The sequence below is a fragment of the Callospermophilus lateralis genome, chromosome 5 (genome assembly GCF_048772815.1).
Source record: "Callospermophilus lateralis isolate mCalLat2 chromosome 5, mCalLat2.hap1, whole genome shotgun sequence".
Classification (NCBI taxonomy): Eukaryota; Metazoa; Chordata; class Mammalia; order Rodentia; family Sciuridae; genus Callospermophilus; species Callospermophilus lateralis.
The window spans coordinates 9,600,668-9,619,540 of NC_135309.1; the positions used below are offsets into that span (position 1 = coordinate 9,600,668).

At 41.9% G+C, this 18,873-nt stretch overlaps 1 pseudogene; it reads right to left on the minus strand.

The window, feature by feature from the left end:
* Positions 1 to 17,106: 17,106 nt before the first annotated feature.
* LOC143390383 (olfactory receptor 2AJ1-like) lies at positions 17,107 to 18,048 on the minus strand (annotated as a pseudogene).
* Positions 18,049 to 18,873: the final 825 nt, after the last annotated feature.

Here is an 18,873-nt window from a genome sequence, read left to right on the forward strand (position 1 = left end):
TCTTCAAGCACTCCGAGCTGCTCACAGCTGCTAGCTGCTAGCTGTAAACTGAAAGTCATTCCAACATTTCCTCCTTGCTGCTGCTGTCCCTCTTTCTGCAGATCAGCCTTGTCAGGCTCCTGACAATAAACCCACTTTTTATCCCAGGTGTGTGTTTGATCAGCCCTGCGCCACTTTTCTTTCAATAATGCAGAATCAAATTCCCTTCAAATCAGGTGCCATCTTTTAGTTCATGTCTTCAAAAATCTATGATGTATTCTTATGGCCCAGTGTAAATTACCAAAGGTCCTTCTCCTCGCTTTCTCACTCACACTCAGAACGCTGTGGTAGACCCCTTCCCTGAACATGTGAACACCACAATCATCTGCTGGTGGTTATGCTGTCTCCCCTTCCCTACAGCTCACATGATATTACACCTTGCCTTCCAATGCCTTTCCTTGCTCCTTCTTTGTTTGCTCTTCTATTTCTTGTATTTATGTCTATTTTTATTTCAAAATAAGTATTGGAATTTGAGATCTAGTGCAGTGCTGTGGTTCTCTTCAGGGAAAAATGCCATCAGCAGTGAGCCCTGCTGGGCAGGCCCAAGAGTAGCCAGGTCCACTGGCTGAGAAAGCCTGCAGATGAAAGAGGGAAGCACAACATACATGTTCATGCACACACGTGCACACACACACGTGGGCACCCACATACACAGGGGCACACACAGAATGCCTTAGAAGAGAAGATGGGAAGGCCAGGTGCAGTGGTGCATGCCTGTAATTCCAGCAGTTCAGGAGGCTGGCACAACAGGATTACAAATTCATGGCCAGCCTCAGCAACTTAGTGAGGCCTTGAGCAACTTAGCAAGACCTTTTCTCTAAATAAAATATAAAAAGGGCTGGGGTGGTGACCAGATGGTAAGATCTTCTGCATTCAATCCTCAGCACCAAAAAAAAAAATGACAATGGGTATGCGCAGGAAATTTAATGACAAATCATCAGAGTCACAGGAAAAGTGATTAAATGTACAGGCAAATAAGTGTCATGACAGCAAATAGTAGAGAACCAAACTAACTTGAAATTAAAATGATCACAATCGATATAATGGACTCAATGAGCCTATTAGAAATTTGAGACATACAAAAAGTTAAGAGACACTACAAGAAAGAAAACTAAAGCAACATAGGAACATGAATGCTTGAAGTTTAGAAAAGGGAGAATAAGAGAAATAATATCAGATGGCCTTCCAATATGCACAGGCATTCCTGATAATACATGTGACATGAGTATTGAGTTAATAATGGTCAATACAACCAGTTTCTCCAAACAAACAAATATACATGCTCCATACTTTAACAGCATGTAAAGTTGAAAAAAATGAGAAATAATATATTGAAAGGTATTTTATTAAAAATTCCAAATGCTATCTTAAATATAATCCTCATAAATTATCAGTATCAGCTACAGAATAAGTTCCTAGAAGTTTCTTAAGGAAACATCACAATAGTGAGAATAAATGCAGAACAACAATTAAATACCTACAGGTTTTGTAATAATTTTATATTTTTATATACTATCAATAAACTAAAATATGAAATGATGTTTTCCACTGCTGCCCCAGATAGAAAGGGGGCTGTGGGTGTGTTGAGAGGATGGGTAGGGCAAGGGACATGAGTGAGGGGAGTGCAGGGTCCACGTCCATCCTTGCTAGTTTGAGTCATAAAAGATGGCCTGACGTTTTAGATTTAGGAATCAAGCATGAGATGAAAAGCATAGTGTTTAAAATATTAGCAAAATTTGGAGACAGTGAAGCATTCACTGTGGTGACAATGGGGATGGTTTGGAGCTGGTTGTTTTATTCTGCGGATGTTGATGATCTGTTCATGCGTTATGTGGATAATACCTTAAAATATATAAAATTACATCAGGGTAAACAAATAAAAAGCTCTGAAAGTATTGCACATGTGAATCCTCAAGTGGCTAGTAAGAAACTCACCGAGGTACCCTGTGCCTCCATGCAGCAATCAATTCCTGAGGACTCTGTGGCCACTGGCATGGCTCAGGAAAAATTCTGGGAGAGAGATCTTTATCACATCCTAGCATTTGGATTCATCACGAGGTCAGCATATTAGGTGGGTACCAGAGCCTGAAGCTATATAAATAGTTCGGATGATTGACAAGGTTGAAAGGTAAGCTATAATCATCAGTAAAATGAACATTGCCATTTCATCCACCATTGGCATTTTACATAGGACCATCCACTATGTCCTGTGTCCCTGAGGCAGCTAATATACTCTGACTTTAATGGAGAGAAAAAAGCATCACCAAAGAGAAATAAAGAGGGCCATATCAAATCTGCTCTTTGAGATCAGAGCTCATGACTGCAAAGTAAGCATTCTTCCAATTATGTGTTTTCGTCTTCCTGTGGGATGATAACCTCATTTAAATAAAGATTGCATCTGACAGGAAAGAGCTCCCCGACATCAATATCTGTATCAAAGTCTAAAAGGAAAAGAATACTTTTGTGTTTGTATAAAAAAATGCAAATAAACTATTTTCTCTTTTATTTTCATTCCTCCACTGAAGTAACAAATAATCTATTTATAGACCACTCACAAAAATTTTCACCTGTCTCGATTCCCCTACAAGTTTGTGGTTTGGGCATTAACTTTAATGGTAGTATAAATATGAAGAAAGAGCAATAAAAAGAAACACCCTGACAACAGCTTCTTAGAGAAGAAAACACTGGCCTTAGACAAGGTCTGGGCAGAGAAAGGAAGACAGGGACAGAAACTTTCCCGACAGTCCCAGCTGTGGGAACTGACAGATGCCAAGAATTTGTGCCAGTTTCAAGTCACATTTTATCGCAACCTCTCATCCTTGGTGTTAATGGAAACACTATCATTACAGAGATTATAAAGTCAATTTAAAAGAGGCTGAATGTCTTTCTTTTGATTGCCTGTTAGTAATTTAGACTTAAGGATGGATAGATACAGATGCTTACATTTTAGGCTTAGTTAAATTGATAACCTGTCTTACACTTCAGTATTTTGAGGCAACAATTCAGAAATAAGGGTTGCTATCTTTCTAACTCTCCAAATTTAAAAAAAAATAATTAAGAAAAAAACTAATAAAAGTAAAAATTTATTGTAGGTGTTAGAGGATTCAGAATTTGGGGGAAATGAACCTTTTTATCCAGATAAGCTTCTTTTAGTGTTTACAATTTAAATATTTCAAGATCTTGCTTTCTTCTACTTCTTTTTCATGTTATTTTTACCACATTTGCATTGTTCCATGCAACCAGCCTCTTTAATTAGTGGTCCAGAAGACACACTCACCTGTATTTAGCACCCCTAGGTGAATTCTCCTTGTATACCTGACAACTATGTAGTCCATCCTTGTATTCCATCCCACTATGGAATTCTGCTTAAAAGGAGCAAGCTCACTGTCTGCTTGTCAATCACATAGGATGTGTAGGTCAGCGTGCCCCCCAACATTACGCCTGCATGTCAAAGACGGGCTCCGGGCACACACTCATCCTTCACCTCTCCTTCCTCCTATCCCGAGGCCATATAGAAGGGTTGGCACCCAGGCTGGGTTCAGTTACAGCACTGCAGCCACTTTTGCTCAAACTCCACTTCCCCTCACTTTCTAAATGTACTTTCCTACCTTGATTACTGCACTCACTCACGAAATGATTGGCCTAAGTGTGGAATGGTTCCAACCTTAATCTTATCATAAATCCAGGAAACAATTTCACAGAGAATATCAGACATTGGTTGTATTATCAATTTCACTTTCAAATCGCATTAGGTATTAGCAATTATACTAATTCTTGTCAGAATTGTATAGCAATCTGCTTTAGATATAAAAAGAGCTTCATGATTTGCAAAGCTTATAAGTATGTAAGGAACACATGTATTTTGTCTACTTTTAAGAAAAAGAAAGTTCATCATCTATATACTGTGGGCTTATCACTATGGATGTAGCTTTCAATCCGACTTTAGTCAATTGTTTTTAAAAGTTCTCTGGTGAAAGGAAATTCTAAGTTTACAAATTGCTTACTCTAGTACTTTATAAATGGCAGCTTTTAATTAATCTAATAATGGAATAAACTAATATGAATTATATCAATAGAAATACCTTTAGTATATGTTCCTTTCTTCTCAGTCCTCTTTTATGAAGTTCCTGGATTGGGTAGCTGCAGGGCTCCTAGCATGTACTCATTGTCAAATTCATTTTATGAGTAAATTTTTTGAATATTTTTCAAACTAATGGCCATAGTCATTTCTTATCTCTTTATTTGCCTTTTGAAATGTTTCCTGGAAGACTCAGGAGCAACCATGAGTCACCCAACTTTACATGGATCTGAGTTAGCCGTGTGTGTGTGTGTGTGTGTGTGTGTGTGTGTGTAGTTCTGTGAGCAATCTCCACTGAGACATTGCTGACAGAAATTAGTCAAAACCAGCACTGACTGGCCTTTTGCCAAGATGGGAACAAGTTCTTCTTCTTCTTTTTTTTTTAAACATGTATCCCAGGTGTGTTAATGCTCAGTTCAAATGGAAAACAAACAAATGCATTTACTCAAGTATCTTATGTATTGTTATTAATTTAGTGCATCTTTTTATGCATTGTCATTCATTTAGTTCATCACCATAATGTGTCTACATGAGAATTATAGTTCTGAATCATCTGATAGTAAATTTACGTCACCACAATGTAAAGCCGTAAATTTAATATAAACACATTAGAAGCTGCTCTTAGAGCATTAGACACTTGGGGAACAGTCTTTAATTTGCTTTTGGTAACATTTAATTTCAAATTGTTCTTATGTCAGAAATTAAATATTAAACAAACAATGGCATAATTAAACAAACAACGGTATGTTTCTATTGGGAAGGAGGTCCTCTGGGTCCAGGTTAACCTTATTTTTCCTAACCTTTTAATTGTAGTAAAATATACATTAAATAAAATTTATAATGATAGTCAATTTTTGCTGCACCAGTCAGTTACATTTAGCAGCCTCACTTTTGGTACAGCCATCAACACCATACACCTCCATATATTTTTCATCACCCAAACTGAACCCTTCCCCACTCAAAAAGAAAAGGATAAAATTCCAGAGAAGGACTATAAAAAACTGATAATAAAAATGTTCAGTGAGCAAAAATAAGATAATAAAAAGAACAAATTAAGAGAACAAATATAGGAAGTGAAAACCAATTCTAATAAAGAAATAGAGATTCTAAAAAGAAACCAATCAGAACTCCTGGAAATAAAAATCACAATGAATCAAATTAGAATTCCCTTGAAAGTATCTCCAACAGATAAAATCACATAGACAATCAGGCCTTGAGGACACAACTTCAGGTCTTGAAGGCAGGGTATCTGAACTTGAACACTCAATATGCAATGAAAAAATAAAAACAACTAAAAGGCTATGATCAGAAATTTCATATACAATTTGAGCAGACAAAGATGCAGCATACTCAGGGACAAGGTCAAGGGAATAAAAGTAAGAGTCATTTGGATAGAAGAGAACATGGAGATGTTGACAGATGTCATTAAAAACCTTTTTTGATAAAATAATAGCAGAAAACATTCTAAACCTTAAAAATGAAATGAATGTACATATATAGGATGCATAAAGAACACAAAGTAGAAAAGATTTAAAAAAGAAGTTATGCAAGACACATCACAATCATAATATCTAACATAGAAACTGAGGAAAAATATGAAAAGCTGTAGGAGAATAATGTTAGATCATTTTAGAGGTAAAGCAATAAAGGCCACTTCTGACTTCTCAACTTAAACCCTAAAAAGAAGGAGGGACAATATTCCAATCTGTTAAAAAAAAAGGCAGCCATATTTGCTATATCCAGCAAAATTATCTATCAGAATCTAAGAAAAAAATAAAATCTTACCTTCGTAAGAAATAACTAAAAGAATGATCTCTAAGAAAGACATCACTACAAAGAATAATGACATGATCACTGACACAGAGAAAACCCCACATAGCCACGCCACCTGATACTGACAAGGTGGTGTGTGTTGGAGAAAAGTTAGCCTTTTAAAAACATGGTGCTGGGAAAACTGCATATTCATATATAAAAGAATGAAATTAGATCTAATCTCTCACTCTGCAAAAAAAGTGAAATCAAAATGAATTGAAGACTCATAATTTAGACAAGAAACTCTGCAACTGCTAGAAGAAAACATAAGGTGACATTCCCTCCTACAGGTGCAGGTACCAACTTTCTCAAGAAGACCCTTAAATCTCAATGAATAACACTAAGAATCAATAAGTGGGATGCCATAAAACTAAAAAGCTTCTGCACAGCAAAGGAAATGTTAAGTGCATGAAGAGAGACCTACAAAATAGGAGATCTGTGCCAGCTATGCCTCTGACAGGAATATATAAAAAACTCAAAAACTCAACATACAAAAACGCAAATAACCTTATCAATAATTGGGTAAAATAAGTAAACAGACACTTCTCAAAAAAAGGAATATCGATGGCCAACAATTATATTTTTAAAAAAAATGCTCCACGTCTCTAGCAATTAGAGGAATACAAATCAAAAACCACGTTGCAATTCCATCTCACTCCAATTAGATTCACAATTATCAAGCACACAAATAATAATAATTGTTGGCAAGGAGGTGGGAAAAAAAGTTATGCTAATCCAGTGTTGGTGGGACTGCAAATTAGTATTAAACACTCTGGAAAGAAATATGAAGATTTCTGAACAATCTGAGAATGGAACCCCTTATTACCTAACTATCCCACTCCTTGTTATTTATTTAAAAGAACAAAATTAGCATACTAAAATCAGTGATTGAGTCACTTCAATGTTTATTATAGCAGCAAAATTCACAATGGCCAAGTTATGTAATAAGCCCAGATGCCTATTAATAGATGGATGGCTTAAATAAAATGTGGTGCATGTACACAATGGAGATTTACTCAGTCATAAATAAGAATGAAATTATGGCATGCACCAGTAACTGGGTGGAACAGGAGATTGAAATAAGCCAGACTCAGAAAGTCAAGGATAGAATGTTTTCTCTAAGGAGTGGAAGATAGAGAAAGGCAGGTAGAAAAAAGGAAGGGTTGGCTACCATAAAGATAGAGGGAGTAGAAGAAGGAGTTCCGGGTGGTGGTGGAGGAAAGAATAACAAATTTGACAACATTACACTGTGTGCATGTATACATAGGTGAATTTCACCTCTATGGATAGCTATAAAGCACCAACTGAAAACAGATAAGTGAAAGAGCAAGAAGAATAGGGGAATAGACATGGGAGGAAAATATGAAGGAGGGCAACTTGGACAGGAATTGAGTCCTAAAATTTTGTGCATGTCCAGAGAAACCCAGCTTTTGTGTACAACTACACTGCAGTAATATAACAGGAGAAAGTGGGAGAGAGAGAAGAGAAGGGGGAGAGGGAGAAAGAAGAAGGAGGAAGAGACAGAAGGGGTGAGTATGAGGGGCAAGAAGGAGAAGGAGAGGGAGGAAAGGGGAGGAGGAGGAAAACAGGGAGGAGAAGTAGGAGAGGGGAGGAGGAGGAGGAGAGGGAGGAGAGGAGGAGAAGAAGGAGGAGGGTAGGGAGGAGAAGGGGGAGGAGGAGAGGGAGGAGAGGGGGGAGGAGGAGGAGAGGGAGGAGAGAGAGGAGAGGGGGAGGAGGAGGAGGAGGAGGAGAGGGAGGAGAAGGGGGAGGAGGAGGAGAGAGAGGAGAAGGGGGAGGAGGAGAAGGTGGAGGAGGAGAGGGAGGAGAAGGGGGAGAAGGAGGAGAGGGAGGAGAGGCAGGGAGGAGGAGGAGGAGGAGGAGATAGAAGGGGTGAGGATAAGGGGGAAGGAGGAGGAGAGAGAAGGGGAGGAGGAGAGGGAGGAGAAGGGTGAGAAGGTATGAGGAGGAGAAGAGCCAGGAGGGAGAGAAGCAGCAGCAGCAATGTTAATTATGGTGACTTGACAAATACCTAGAAAAATAATGAAAGAGAACATTTTCAGGGTATTTCCCGGAAGTTAACAGGAGCAGCTGGCACTGGCGTGAAGATGGGGTCCCAGGCTGAGCCGCACACCTAGGGAACACACTGAGGACAGTGAAAGGACTCCGGTGTAGTCCCTGACCTCTGGACCTGAGCCTCCCGGCTGCTCGCTCTCCCGGGCAGCCTTGGTCAGGAGGAGCCACCCCGGGACGCCTGGTGGACTCGGGGCGGACCACGCACCTGCACCTCCGAGAATGGTGGCTCTGCCGCACACTGCAGCGCACACAGCCCAAGGGTCCTCAACCTACCGGTCTGACCTGACCCCTGCTTCTGGGCTATGGAGCATCCCCAGCAGCCACTTCTAGACCCCATGGAGGAAGAGGAGTCCACAAGAGTGTGATCCACAGGGGCAACGACCTCAGTGTCCCGAGAGGGAGGTCGGACTGAGGCCACCTTGGGCTCTCGTCCTGGCGTGGCTGTAGTATTGCACCTCACAGACTCCTTTCCCCCACCCCAGGAGCTCCTCTCTCGTGTCCTCCAGTGTGTTACACCCCATGCGTCTCTCAGTTCTCCTCTGCAGCACACCCTGGGTTATGCACCTGCTGGACCAGCCCAAATGGACTCCTCGGGTCACTCGTGGCTGTTTGACTTCACCTATCACCCATCTGACTATCACCCATCACCCATCTGACTCCTTAATGTGGCAGCACCGAGGGCAGGGCTGTGCCTTATTCCTCACCATTCAGGTAAGAATTTCAAGATTAACATAAACCACTCCACACACAATCTGTGATTACAAAAGCTCTCCCTAGAATTGGAGACAGGTATGTTTAAGGAACACAGGAACCTTTATATCAAAGCACACATACATGGCCATCCAGTTGCTCAATTGAAGGACTGTATATGGCACTTATATGCATTCAATTAAAATAAAATATCCATTTTGAAGTTGAATTACTAATGAGACCTGTAAATTGCAGGTCTTCTATCCCAGTACCTTATAGAGGGTGACTTTTCATAAGCTGTAATCACAGTTCTGCTAATGCAGTCACATGCTTCTCTGTGACAACATGGTTGGAACCAGAGCCTCCCTGTCTTCCTGATGGCTGGGTAGTGCCACCGTCATCACACTGGCCAAGCTGTAGAGGGGTTCCTGCAGAGAAGCCCAGCATCCCTTTGGGGCCATACTTGACACTTCAGAATCTTCAGTGGCCCCTCTCCTGTAGCCCTGACTCTGGGCATCTGTACTGGAGGAAGTCCTAAGGTTTGGTCAGTGCTCATGTGGTGAAGCCCCCAGTGCAGGTACAGCCCCACGTCCCTGTAGACACCGGCCACTTCCACTTCTTCGCCAAGTGCCAGGGAGTGAGGAGAAGAGGGAAAGCAGTGAAACCTTCATTTAGCAGAGTATGAAGCTTGCACTGACACTTGTCAATCCAGATGTGCTTCTGGCACCTGGGAGGGATAAGTTATTAATTTTATTTTCCATTCTGTACTATGAAAAAATGGTCTCTTGAATTCAGATGAATTTAAATACAAGAAAAGTAAACTGACCTATCAGAATGGTAAGATAGTGGAAGTAAAATACAAATAAAATCAACTTCAACAAAGTAAAAATTAAAACCTGCATGGTCAGAACCCATCGCTAAAGCAATCAATCACCAGCTGTTCTGTGTGGACGAGAGCCTCAAAGTACAACAGATTTCTTGCAGAGGGAATACCACTGAGCTACATCCCCAGTTCCTCTCATATTTTTCTAAACATATTTATATGTTTCCACATAAAAGATTTTTAAAAGTAGGAACAAATGAAATCATGAGTATTAGCACATTTTCCTTTACTATGTCGGCATTAGGTTGACTCACTTTTATCATTTTTAGAAAACTATTAGGCTACATTCTGAATGTGTTTTGAGCATCTTAGCTGGAGCAGCCCACACAGCTATCACAGTGTCTAGAGCATCAAGGGAGCTCTTCCAGGGCCACATTCTGATGTGGTGGGAGACCTTGATGCAGCTGTACCACAGGATCTGCAGCCGCAGCATGACTGCAAGCAACAGAGGTGCTTGGCTGGAAGTCACACCATCCACATGAGCTAGGGTCAGGGTGGCGGAGGCTTCTGGATCTGAAGCTGTCAAGTGTGGTGATGAAGATGAGCGTTCCAGGACAGCTGGAACATATAGAAAACCACAGTGGCCTTCCTCAGAACCAGCTTGGGTACAAATGACTCATACAACATGACATGAATGGACCAAGTGAATAGAAATGTGATTCTCAAAAGTCATCTTGTCTGTAGCTAGAAAGGTGGAGTAATACCTTTGAATGCTTCTTTTATTCTATTTTATTCCTTAGAATTGATACAGAATGATTTGTTTCAAAGAAATGATTAAAATACTTAAGTAAATATGAATGTAAGGATAAAATGGGATCGTAGGTCTCATACTGAGTGTCCATATTCAACCTAAAAAGAAAAATAAATTATCAAACACATGATTACTTAATTATGAATATAAGAAAAGAAAAGTAGTTAAATCCCAATCACATTTTTGTGTGTTTCTGTAACACAATCTGAGCTAGTGAGGCATGTTTCTAATCAACATCAAGGGCCTCTAGGCTGGGCCTTAGAGTGGCCACATTTTTCAGGATGATCTTTTACTTGCTTGAATCAAATGATGATATTTTCCATATTGAAAGGACCCTCGACCCATGTCCACCCAGTCTCAAAGTTTTATTAATTCCATGATTTTTCTCGAAATATAGTCTTTTCTCAAGGTAACCTGCCGCAGTCTGGCTGGGCACAAATCACGAGCCACCCATAGCTTTGTAGATTCAAACAGCAACTCTTTATTCCCGAACTCACACCGGCCTTCTACAAACACGTTCTGGGGAAATCCACGTTCTCTGCCCAAATTCACACCCACTGGGCTTCTGTCTCCCCAATATATTCTGAATCCCATGAGAACTCAAGGGGAACTCAGGCAGCAGGATATGCCCTATTCTAAATGGGGAACACCCTAAACTCGGATTATCCTAAACCGGGAATACCCTAAACACGGATCCGCCCTGGTCCTTGAGCAAGGTCACCTTACATGCAATGTCGCTGCAAAATGTCCTATTTCCACGAGTCCTTCCACTAAAGAAACATGGGGGTACACTGACAAGGAAATTGTCATACCTACTTGGCTGATGGCTCCCAGTAGTAACCTTCTCAGGAGCCCCCTGCCCTGCATGCACCCCCTTCTGGAAATGTTATCTTCCTTGGATCCCCAACTCTTCTGGCCCCACTCACCTTGTAGCTTGTAACTTCCTCATACAGACTTCTTTTCCTTCTAGAATTATTTGTTGACATTATATTGTTGAGCAGAAGACAAGAAAAAGACAAAAATGACACTATGAACACTTCATGAAAAATGTTCATTTTGACAAGTGTTTTTGATATGAAAACCTTGTGAACATTAAGTCTGACATGAGCATTTAGATTTTTTACTATAAGAAAATAACAAATTATTCTGAGACACAGTTGACATCATAATTGCAACTCATATCAAAAATTTGAGATAGGGGACTTAGCAGGTTAGTGACCAGATGGTTGAAAATAGCTGGTTATTATTCATAATTCATCAAATGACACTGAACTTTCACCCGATAGGCAGCAGTCAGATGCTGAATCAATATAAAGATGAAAGGGATGTGATCCCTTTTGTGTTACAAAAGGTCTTGTGAAGAATGACTGCAGAAAGACATAATCCTCCACCCTATCTAGGTAGGAGCACACCCTTGGCACAAGTAATTATGAAAAAATAGTAATGGACAAACTCTATCTCCTATGAAAAGAAAAAAAGAAGAAAAATTAATCATATGTAGTTTAAGAAAAGATTCCATTTGGGGCCTTTTTGTGCACAATCACCTATGAAATTACATCTGCAATAAATTTCTAATAAATGCAGTGAGTCACAATTTTGCTTTGATGGTTAAACAAGGCATATTAAATAATGTGAGAGTTGGGTAAGGAGCACAGTCTGCCACAGGATGTTCTCAGGGTTTGTGCTCACCATTGCTGTCTCTATGATTACTGTGTCCTTGTTAATGCTACTATCCTGTCACCATGGCTTCCATCTGCTTCAAAGAGACCGTTAGAAAGTGATCTAAGATATAAGGGAATGTGACTGAGCCAACCAACATGCAGGAGAAATGTATTTTGTGCTTACTGATGGGTCAAAATGTGCTCACATTTTGCTGTGGTCCTGAGCTAAAGGGGAAGATGGTCAACCACTTTGACCTCTTCTCTAATGCCCCTGTTCCAAACTGTTGCTAAAGTAAACTCTCCCAGGGATTTTCTCTCCATACAGGGAGTTATACAGTTGTTAATTATGCCCCCTTCTTGCCCAGACCATTCCATCTTGGCCCCTCAATCCCATCTGCCCCTGAGGAGCTGGGGCACCTGGGTCGGAATGCTTGCTGTGGCTTCCCATATGTGCAGGGCTGATGGAGAGAGGGTAAGGCCATGTTCCTCCCATGAAGTCAACCACCTGAACCCACAGGCCCACTTTATACCAACCACTGCTTGAGTTTGTCCCTCTGAATTTTCAGAGCACTGCTTCTTAATCCATGAGATAACTGCCTGGTGACCATCTGTCATCTGCTAGTTGTTGTCACTGCCCTTGATGGGAATCTGTGATCAGGTGTCACAGGGACATCATCTCCACCAGGTCTGACATGGACCTGCACAAGTGAGCCCTCTGACAGTAAAGGTTTCCACCAGGTGCAGTAGGTCAAGCCAGAAACCAGCCCACCAGCTCGACCATTCATTGCTGCCCATTCCTCACAAAGCACCATCGGCTATGCACTCTTCCAACACAAATGTCTCTGATAAGCTACTGTCTCTTCTCTATTCTGTCCCTGTGTTGCTGTGGTGGCTCTAAGGCATGCCTTCTCCACCTCTCTTTTAATTCCACAGAACCTGGGTGGGCTCAGCACCACCCATGTGGGACACGACTACTCTGCTCCCTTGAAGCAAATTGTGTGGAATTGGCTGTGTGCTGGAGGATCTCAGCCCAGGAGCTGGGAGGACTTGGAAACACAGCCTCTATCCCCTCTTTATCCTGGGTTCCTCACGTGCTGTGATGGTCTATGTCCCTGCAGGGCTTCTGCCAGCTTCACAGGACCATCCCTGGGGATTCAGATGGAGAGAGAGCTGGCACCGCCACGTACTGCTGATGATGAGGTACCAGCCCAGTTTCCATCTGCCAGAATCTGCCCCATCCCTGAGGGACAAGCAAAGAATGACCCTTCTCTGAGTTCTCTACAATAACTACAGTTGTGTGTATTTGAGATTTATAACATGATAACATGGGGTGCATATCAACAGTGAAGTGGCTACAGCAGTGGGGCAGATTGATTCCCATCATCACCTATGGTTACAAATATCTGTCATCACATTGCTATTTTTGTGAAATAAAGAGCTAAAATCTAGTCATTAAACAACATTTCTTTATACAACATCATCTTATTAAATTTAATCTTTAAGCACATTTGCTTATTCTTCTTTTTTAAAAATTTCTATGAGGTCATTCATACTAATGACAAAACCTAATTCTCTAATGATGCACTATAAATTATAACAATAGAGTTTAAAAACTATTTCCATGCTTTGGTGGAGGAAATTAATTGCACAGACTCAAGGAAGTCTGAGAACCTATGGAGGTGTGTAATGTGGTGATTATCGGGGTATTAGATTACTCTGCTGCCTGTTTTAGCCTTAGAAGGCAAAGGATGTAGCACATGAGATATAAAATTCCAGAAAAGTTTGCGCTTTCACTTGCTATTTTCAGCAAAGAACCATGAGTGAGATGAGTGAGGAGTGATGGTCTAGTGGCTTGAGTGGACACAGGCAGGTGGAGGGGAAGGGAGAGGAAGGAGGAAGCAGAGCCCTTGGGGACTGTTCTGTTCCTGGACCTTCCCCACCCCCCTCTCCCTCTCTCCCTCCTCTCTCTCTCTCTCTCTCTCTCTCTCTCTCTCTCTCTCTCTCTCTCTCTCTCTCTCCTTTCTGGCTGCCATGAGCTGAGCAGCTTTCCTCCACTGTGCCCTTCTGCTACAGAACTTCTGCCTTGGAGCCAGCAGACCATGGACTAAATTCTTTGAAACTAAGAGCCACAATAATTTTTTCCTCATCTAAGTAGTTTTTGTTAGGTGTTTTGGTCACAGTGATGACAGGCTAACACAGTTTCCTACAGTTCTCTGGAATTTACATTTAGTTAAATTTAGATTTAACTGATACATAAAACCATACACACTGTGCATAGTAATGGGGTTCCATGTGGTGTTCAACAAATGACTCCATTGTAAAATCTTTAAATCAGCCGGAACATGTATATCTCCTCAAGCATTTCTCACCTCTTTATGATGAGTACTTTCTAAATCCTTTCTTCTAGTTTTCTGAAGTGTGCAGTGTATCATCACTACCTGTTGTCACCCTACTGTGCAATAGCACACCAGAATTCCTTCTCCTATAACTACAGCGTAGTCACCAATGATCTACTTTCCCCATCTCTCCTTACCCTCTATGCCCCACCTCCTGGTGACCACTCTCTCACTCGCCTATGAGATAATTATTTTTCCACATTTGAGTGAGAGCATTGACCATTATTTTTCTGTCCCCATCTTATTTCATGTGACAGAGTGATCTTCAGTTCCATCTGTGTTGTCATGAATAACAGAATCACATGTGTCCATGTCTGATGGTGTGTCTTTTGTGTGTCTGTACACATTTCCTCTCTCCATTCTTCAACTGATGGACTCAGAGGTTGCTTCCATTTCTTGGTTATTGGGCACCCTTCTGGGATGGACACAGCACTGTCAATGTTGCTTGATGTGCTAATGTCATTTCATTTGGATATACAGGGTGGGGTTGGTGGGGCGCGGTGGTTCTGCTTCTAGTTGCTTAAGGCACCACCACACACTGCTTTCCACAATGACTACACTAATTTCCTATGTGTTTGGGGGAAACAACTGTTTAATTAGATTTTGAGGCCAGTTTTCCTGAGAGAGCTTTGAAATTTTGGGGTACATAAATTCACATTAGTTTCTTATAGTGCCTGTTCACACATTAGTCTGAAAAAATGATTCATTTTGTACTGCCACCTGCTGTGCAGAACTGACAATATTGAGTGGCTTTCACAGAATTAGAAGGGGCAGTCAGAGGAAAGCACAGCTATATGGAGTCCTTCATGGATTCTTCGTGCAATTCTTCATGATTTCAAGAGTTTTCACAACTGATTCTGCTGAAAAGAGCTGAGCAGCATATGGTGGGATACACCAGATTGCTGACACAGCCTTAATGGTCTCATTTAACACACAAGCAATTTGAATTTCCAAACATGTGGGTCCTGAAGTTTGAAAGCCATTAGATTGTGTTGGCTCTTGTCAATAATTTACCTCCAAGTACTCTCCCACCATAGTGGTGAGCCAGCGCAAAGGAAGGATGAGCAGATTAGTATGAAGAGACCTATTTCTGACACCAGAATTAGACAAGAAGACAGGATAGATAGGAAAATCGAGTCAGGTCGGATAAAGGAGGCCAATTTGAGTGAGTTCGGGAATTTGGAGACTGTTCCCTGAGGCACTGAAATGCCTTTAGAGCCCTTCCTTCACCCTTATCAAATAACCTGCCCCTGCTCAAACCTTAGTTGCTAAGGTAACCTGTCCCAGGGATTGTCCCTCCATACAGGGAGTTATACAAGTTGTTAATTATGCCCTCCTTCCTGCCCAGATCATTCCATCTTGGCCCCTCCAGCCCATCTGCTTCTCACCTTTGGGCCATCACACCTGAGCATCTCCTGTGCCTAGTCACATATGCAGGAAGGAGAGAGATAATGGAAGAGAGGAGGAGAACAAAGGAAGCCTGAGACATATTAAAAAAGCAAAAGTATCTCACTTCTTGAGATACCAGGATACCAGCTATGGTCCCCTTTTCCCTCCTGGGAGAAGTCCATGTGATTTTTAGATAAACCCTGCATTTTATGCTTGCTGCGGTGAGCTTCTCTAATGCTATACTTCAACATGTGAGGGAGCAGTACTCGTCACTGTTAACTGGTAACTGGTGGTATCATTTTCACCCATGAAGGAGGTGGTTGTGTGAACATATTCTTTGAGCTGGTATTTTAGGATGAGATTAAGTTTTTTCCTACTTCACTACACACAAATGTGCTGAAGACAGATTAGGTTTAAAACCAGCCCTAATTCTAGCTCCTTCTTTCATAGAAAATGTAAGCTTCCACTCCTGAATTTCCCTCATGTATTCTATACCTTATCAGTGATATGAAGACAGAGAGACAGGTCTGAAAAGCTATTTGAGACAACATATAGTGAAAACTGACTGCAATCCTTTGTGTGAGTTGTCACTGAAGAGTCACTGCAAGCAAAGTTTCTTAGGGGTTATGCTGTAAGGACAGTACCTCACAGTCCACACTGACCACTAATCTCCTACTCCTCAAGATGTGGATTGGCTCATGTCAGGGCCGAACCCTGTGTCCTCCACAGATAGGACTTATTCTGAAGGGGCACAAGGGCAGCCTGCTCCTGTGAGAGTCACCAGGAGGCAGGACACAGCAGGGCAGAGGGCTATACTGCAGAATTACTGCCAGCCTCAGAGGCCACCTGCAAGCTGAGGGTAATGTTTACCAAGCAGGCCAGGGGTCCTCAAAGGACCGTCTCTTTGGATCTTATTCTTTAGCTTCTGTAACAACCTTGAACACCCGCAATAAGGTTTGCCCGCTGTTATTTTTGAACATGATGCATCTCAATAAGTGAGTCTAAATACCTATCCACACAGAAGGGGAATGTCGTGCAGTCTGTACAGGGAGTTACACTGGGAGAACTGGGGAAGCTTTTTCTTGGGAGCACTGGAAGAACCTAAGGCCATGTGGTTGCTGATATGAATGTAGGCTTTCCAGAGCTCTTGGATAAAAATCATTAAGGTTAACGCAGACACAGTTTTTGCCTGGGTTTACTCATCCAACATGTTTATGTCATTTCTACGTAGTATTCAAGATGATAAAACATTGAGTTTAATCTAAAAACAAACAAAGACAGAGCATTTAGTGTTTCATGATTGAAATAAGACTAACTTCAGGCAACTTTCCTGTTCATTTTCTATATGGGAAGGTACTTCTGAGCACGTTTTTCATGGCCGTCAAGACATCTTTGTTCCGAAAGCTGTAGATAACAGGGTTGAGCGTGGGCATGAAAATGGTGTAGAATATAGCTAAGAACTTATCCTGGCCTGGAGTGTGGTATGACTTGGGTCTCATATATGTGAAAATAAAGGGTCCATAGTACATTATGACCACAACCATGTGGAAGGAACAGGTGGAAAAGGACTTCTTCCAGGCCTCTGATGACTTCATCCTAAGGACAGTGAGAAGAATTTGCACATAAGACACTGATAGCACGAGGAAAGGAATCAGCAGGAAAATAATGCCACTCACATAAACCCTTCATTCATAGTGTGAAGTGTCTGCACAGGACAGCTTCAGCATGGCAGGAACTTCACAGAAAAAGTGATCGATGGCCCTAGAGCGACAAAAGGGGAAGTGGAGGGCCAGCCCTGTGTGCACCATGGCGTTGAGGGTTCCAACCAGCCAGCACCCTGCAGCCATGAGCAAACTGACCCTCTCACTCATGATCACTGGGTAGTACAGGGGGTGGCAGATGGCCACAGAGTGGTCACAAGACATGGCAGCCAGGAGGAGGCACTCACCACCCAGCAGCATGAGGGACAGGAATACCTGGATCCCACAGCCTGCAAAGGATATAGCTCTGCAGCCTGACAGGAAGTCAGCAATCACCTTGGGAACGATGTTGGAAACGTGCAGGATGTCCATGAAGGACAGGTGGCTGAGCAGGAAGTACATGAGGGTGTGGAGGCGCGGGTCCCTGCGGATGAGCAGGATCATGAGGGCGTTTTCTGTTAGGGTCACAATGAAAAGGCCAAACAGGAAGGAGAAGAAGACCACACTGGAGTGGGAAGAGGAGAAGAGTCCCAGGAGGATGAAGTCAGTGTTGGCGCTGTGGTTGTCGGGCCTCATCTCGATTCTGCTTTTCCTAAAAAGAGAGAATTAATTAATTAGAAAAAGAAAACAGTGCTGCATCTCGATGTCACTTACATAGGTCTGCCTGATAAGTGAGGTTACTGATGCATGCTTTGTCATGAAGACCCATGGCTTGTTTCACAGAGCGGGCCTGCACTTGATCCGCTCCTGGGTCATGCTTAGCTTGCTCAATTGGCCTTTGAGTCTCTGTTGGGTCTCAAAGTGTCAGTTAATTCCACGTAACAAACTGAAGTCCAGTCTTTGGTCAGCTCTCACCTTCTCAAGGAGGCCTACCCTGCACAGCCTTCTTAAAATCCCAATGCTCCTGCTGGACCTGGACTCCTCTGGTCTCCTTACTGTTCTGCTGTGTGGGGTTTGCAGCCCACCTTGGCCTTCTGTTTATTAAATGAACAGGTCAATTCCACTCACCTCTCATTGTCGTTGCTCCACCAGGGTTAACCTCATGATGCACACTGCCCAGGACAGACCTGACCTTCAGCACTTGCTCAATCATGGGTGTTGAGCTCATGACTAACATACATGGGCCATGCTAGAGAGACCATTCTACCATGAGCCTGGTATGTGAGAGTCCTCTCTCAAGGGCCTGTGCCACAGCAGCCCATGAACAAATGAGTAAATACACAAATAGACACATAAATATCATGACAATAAAACTTCATTTTAAATAAGTAGATAAAACTTACAAAGGATGAAATATAGGATGATTTTAAACATTTTCCTTCTCTATATGTAAGAAATGAAAGCTATATGTAGTCAAAATCAACAACGTATCTTTAAATATATATTTTACTTTTCTCTGTT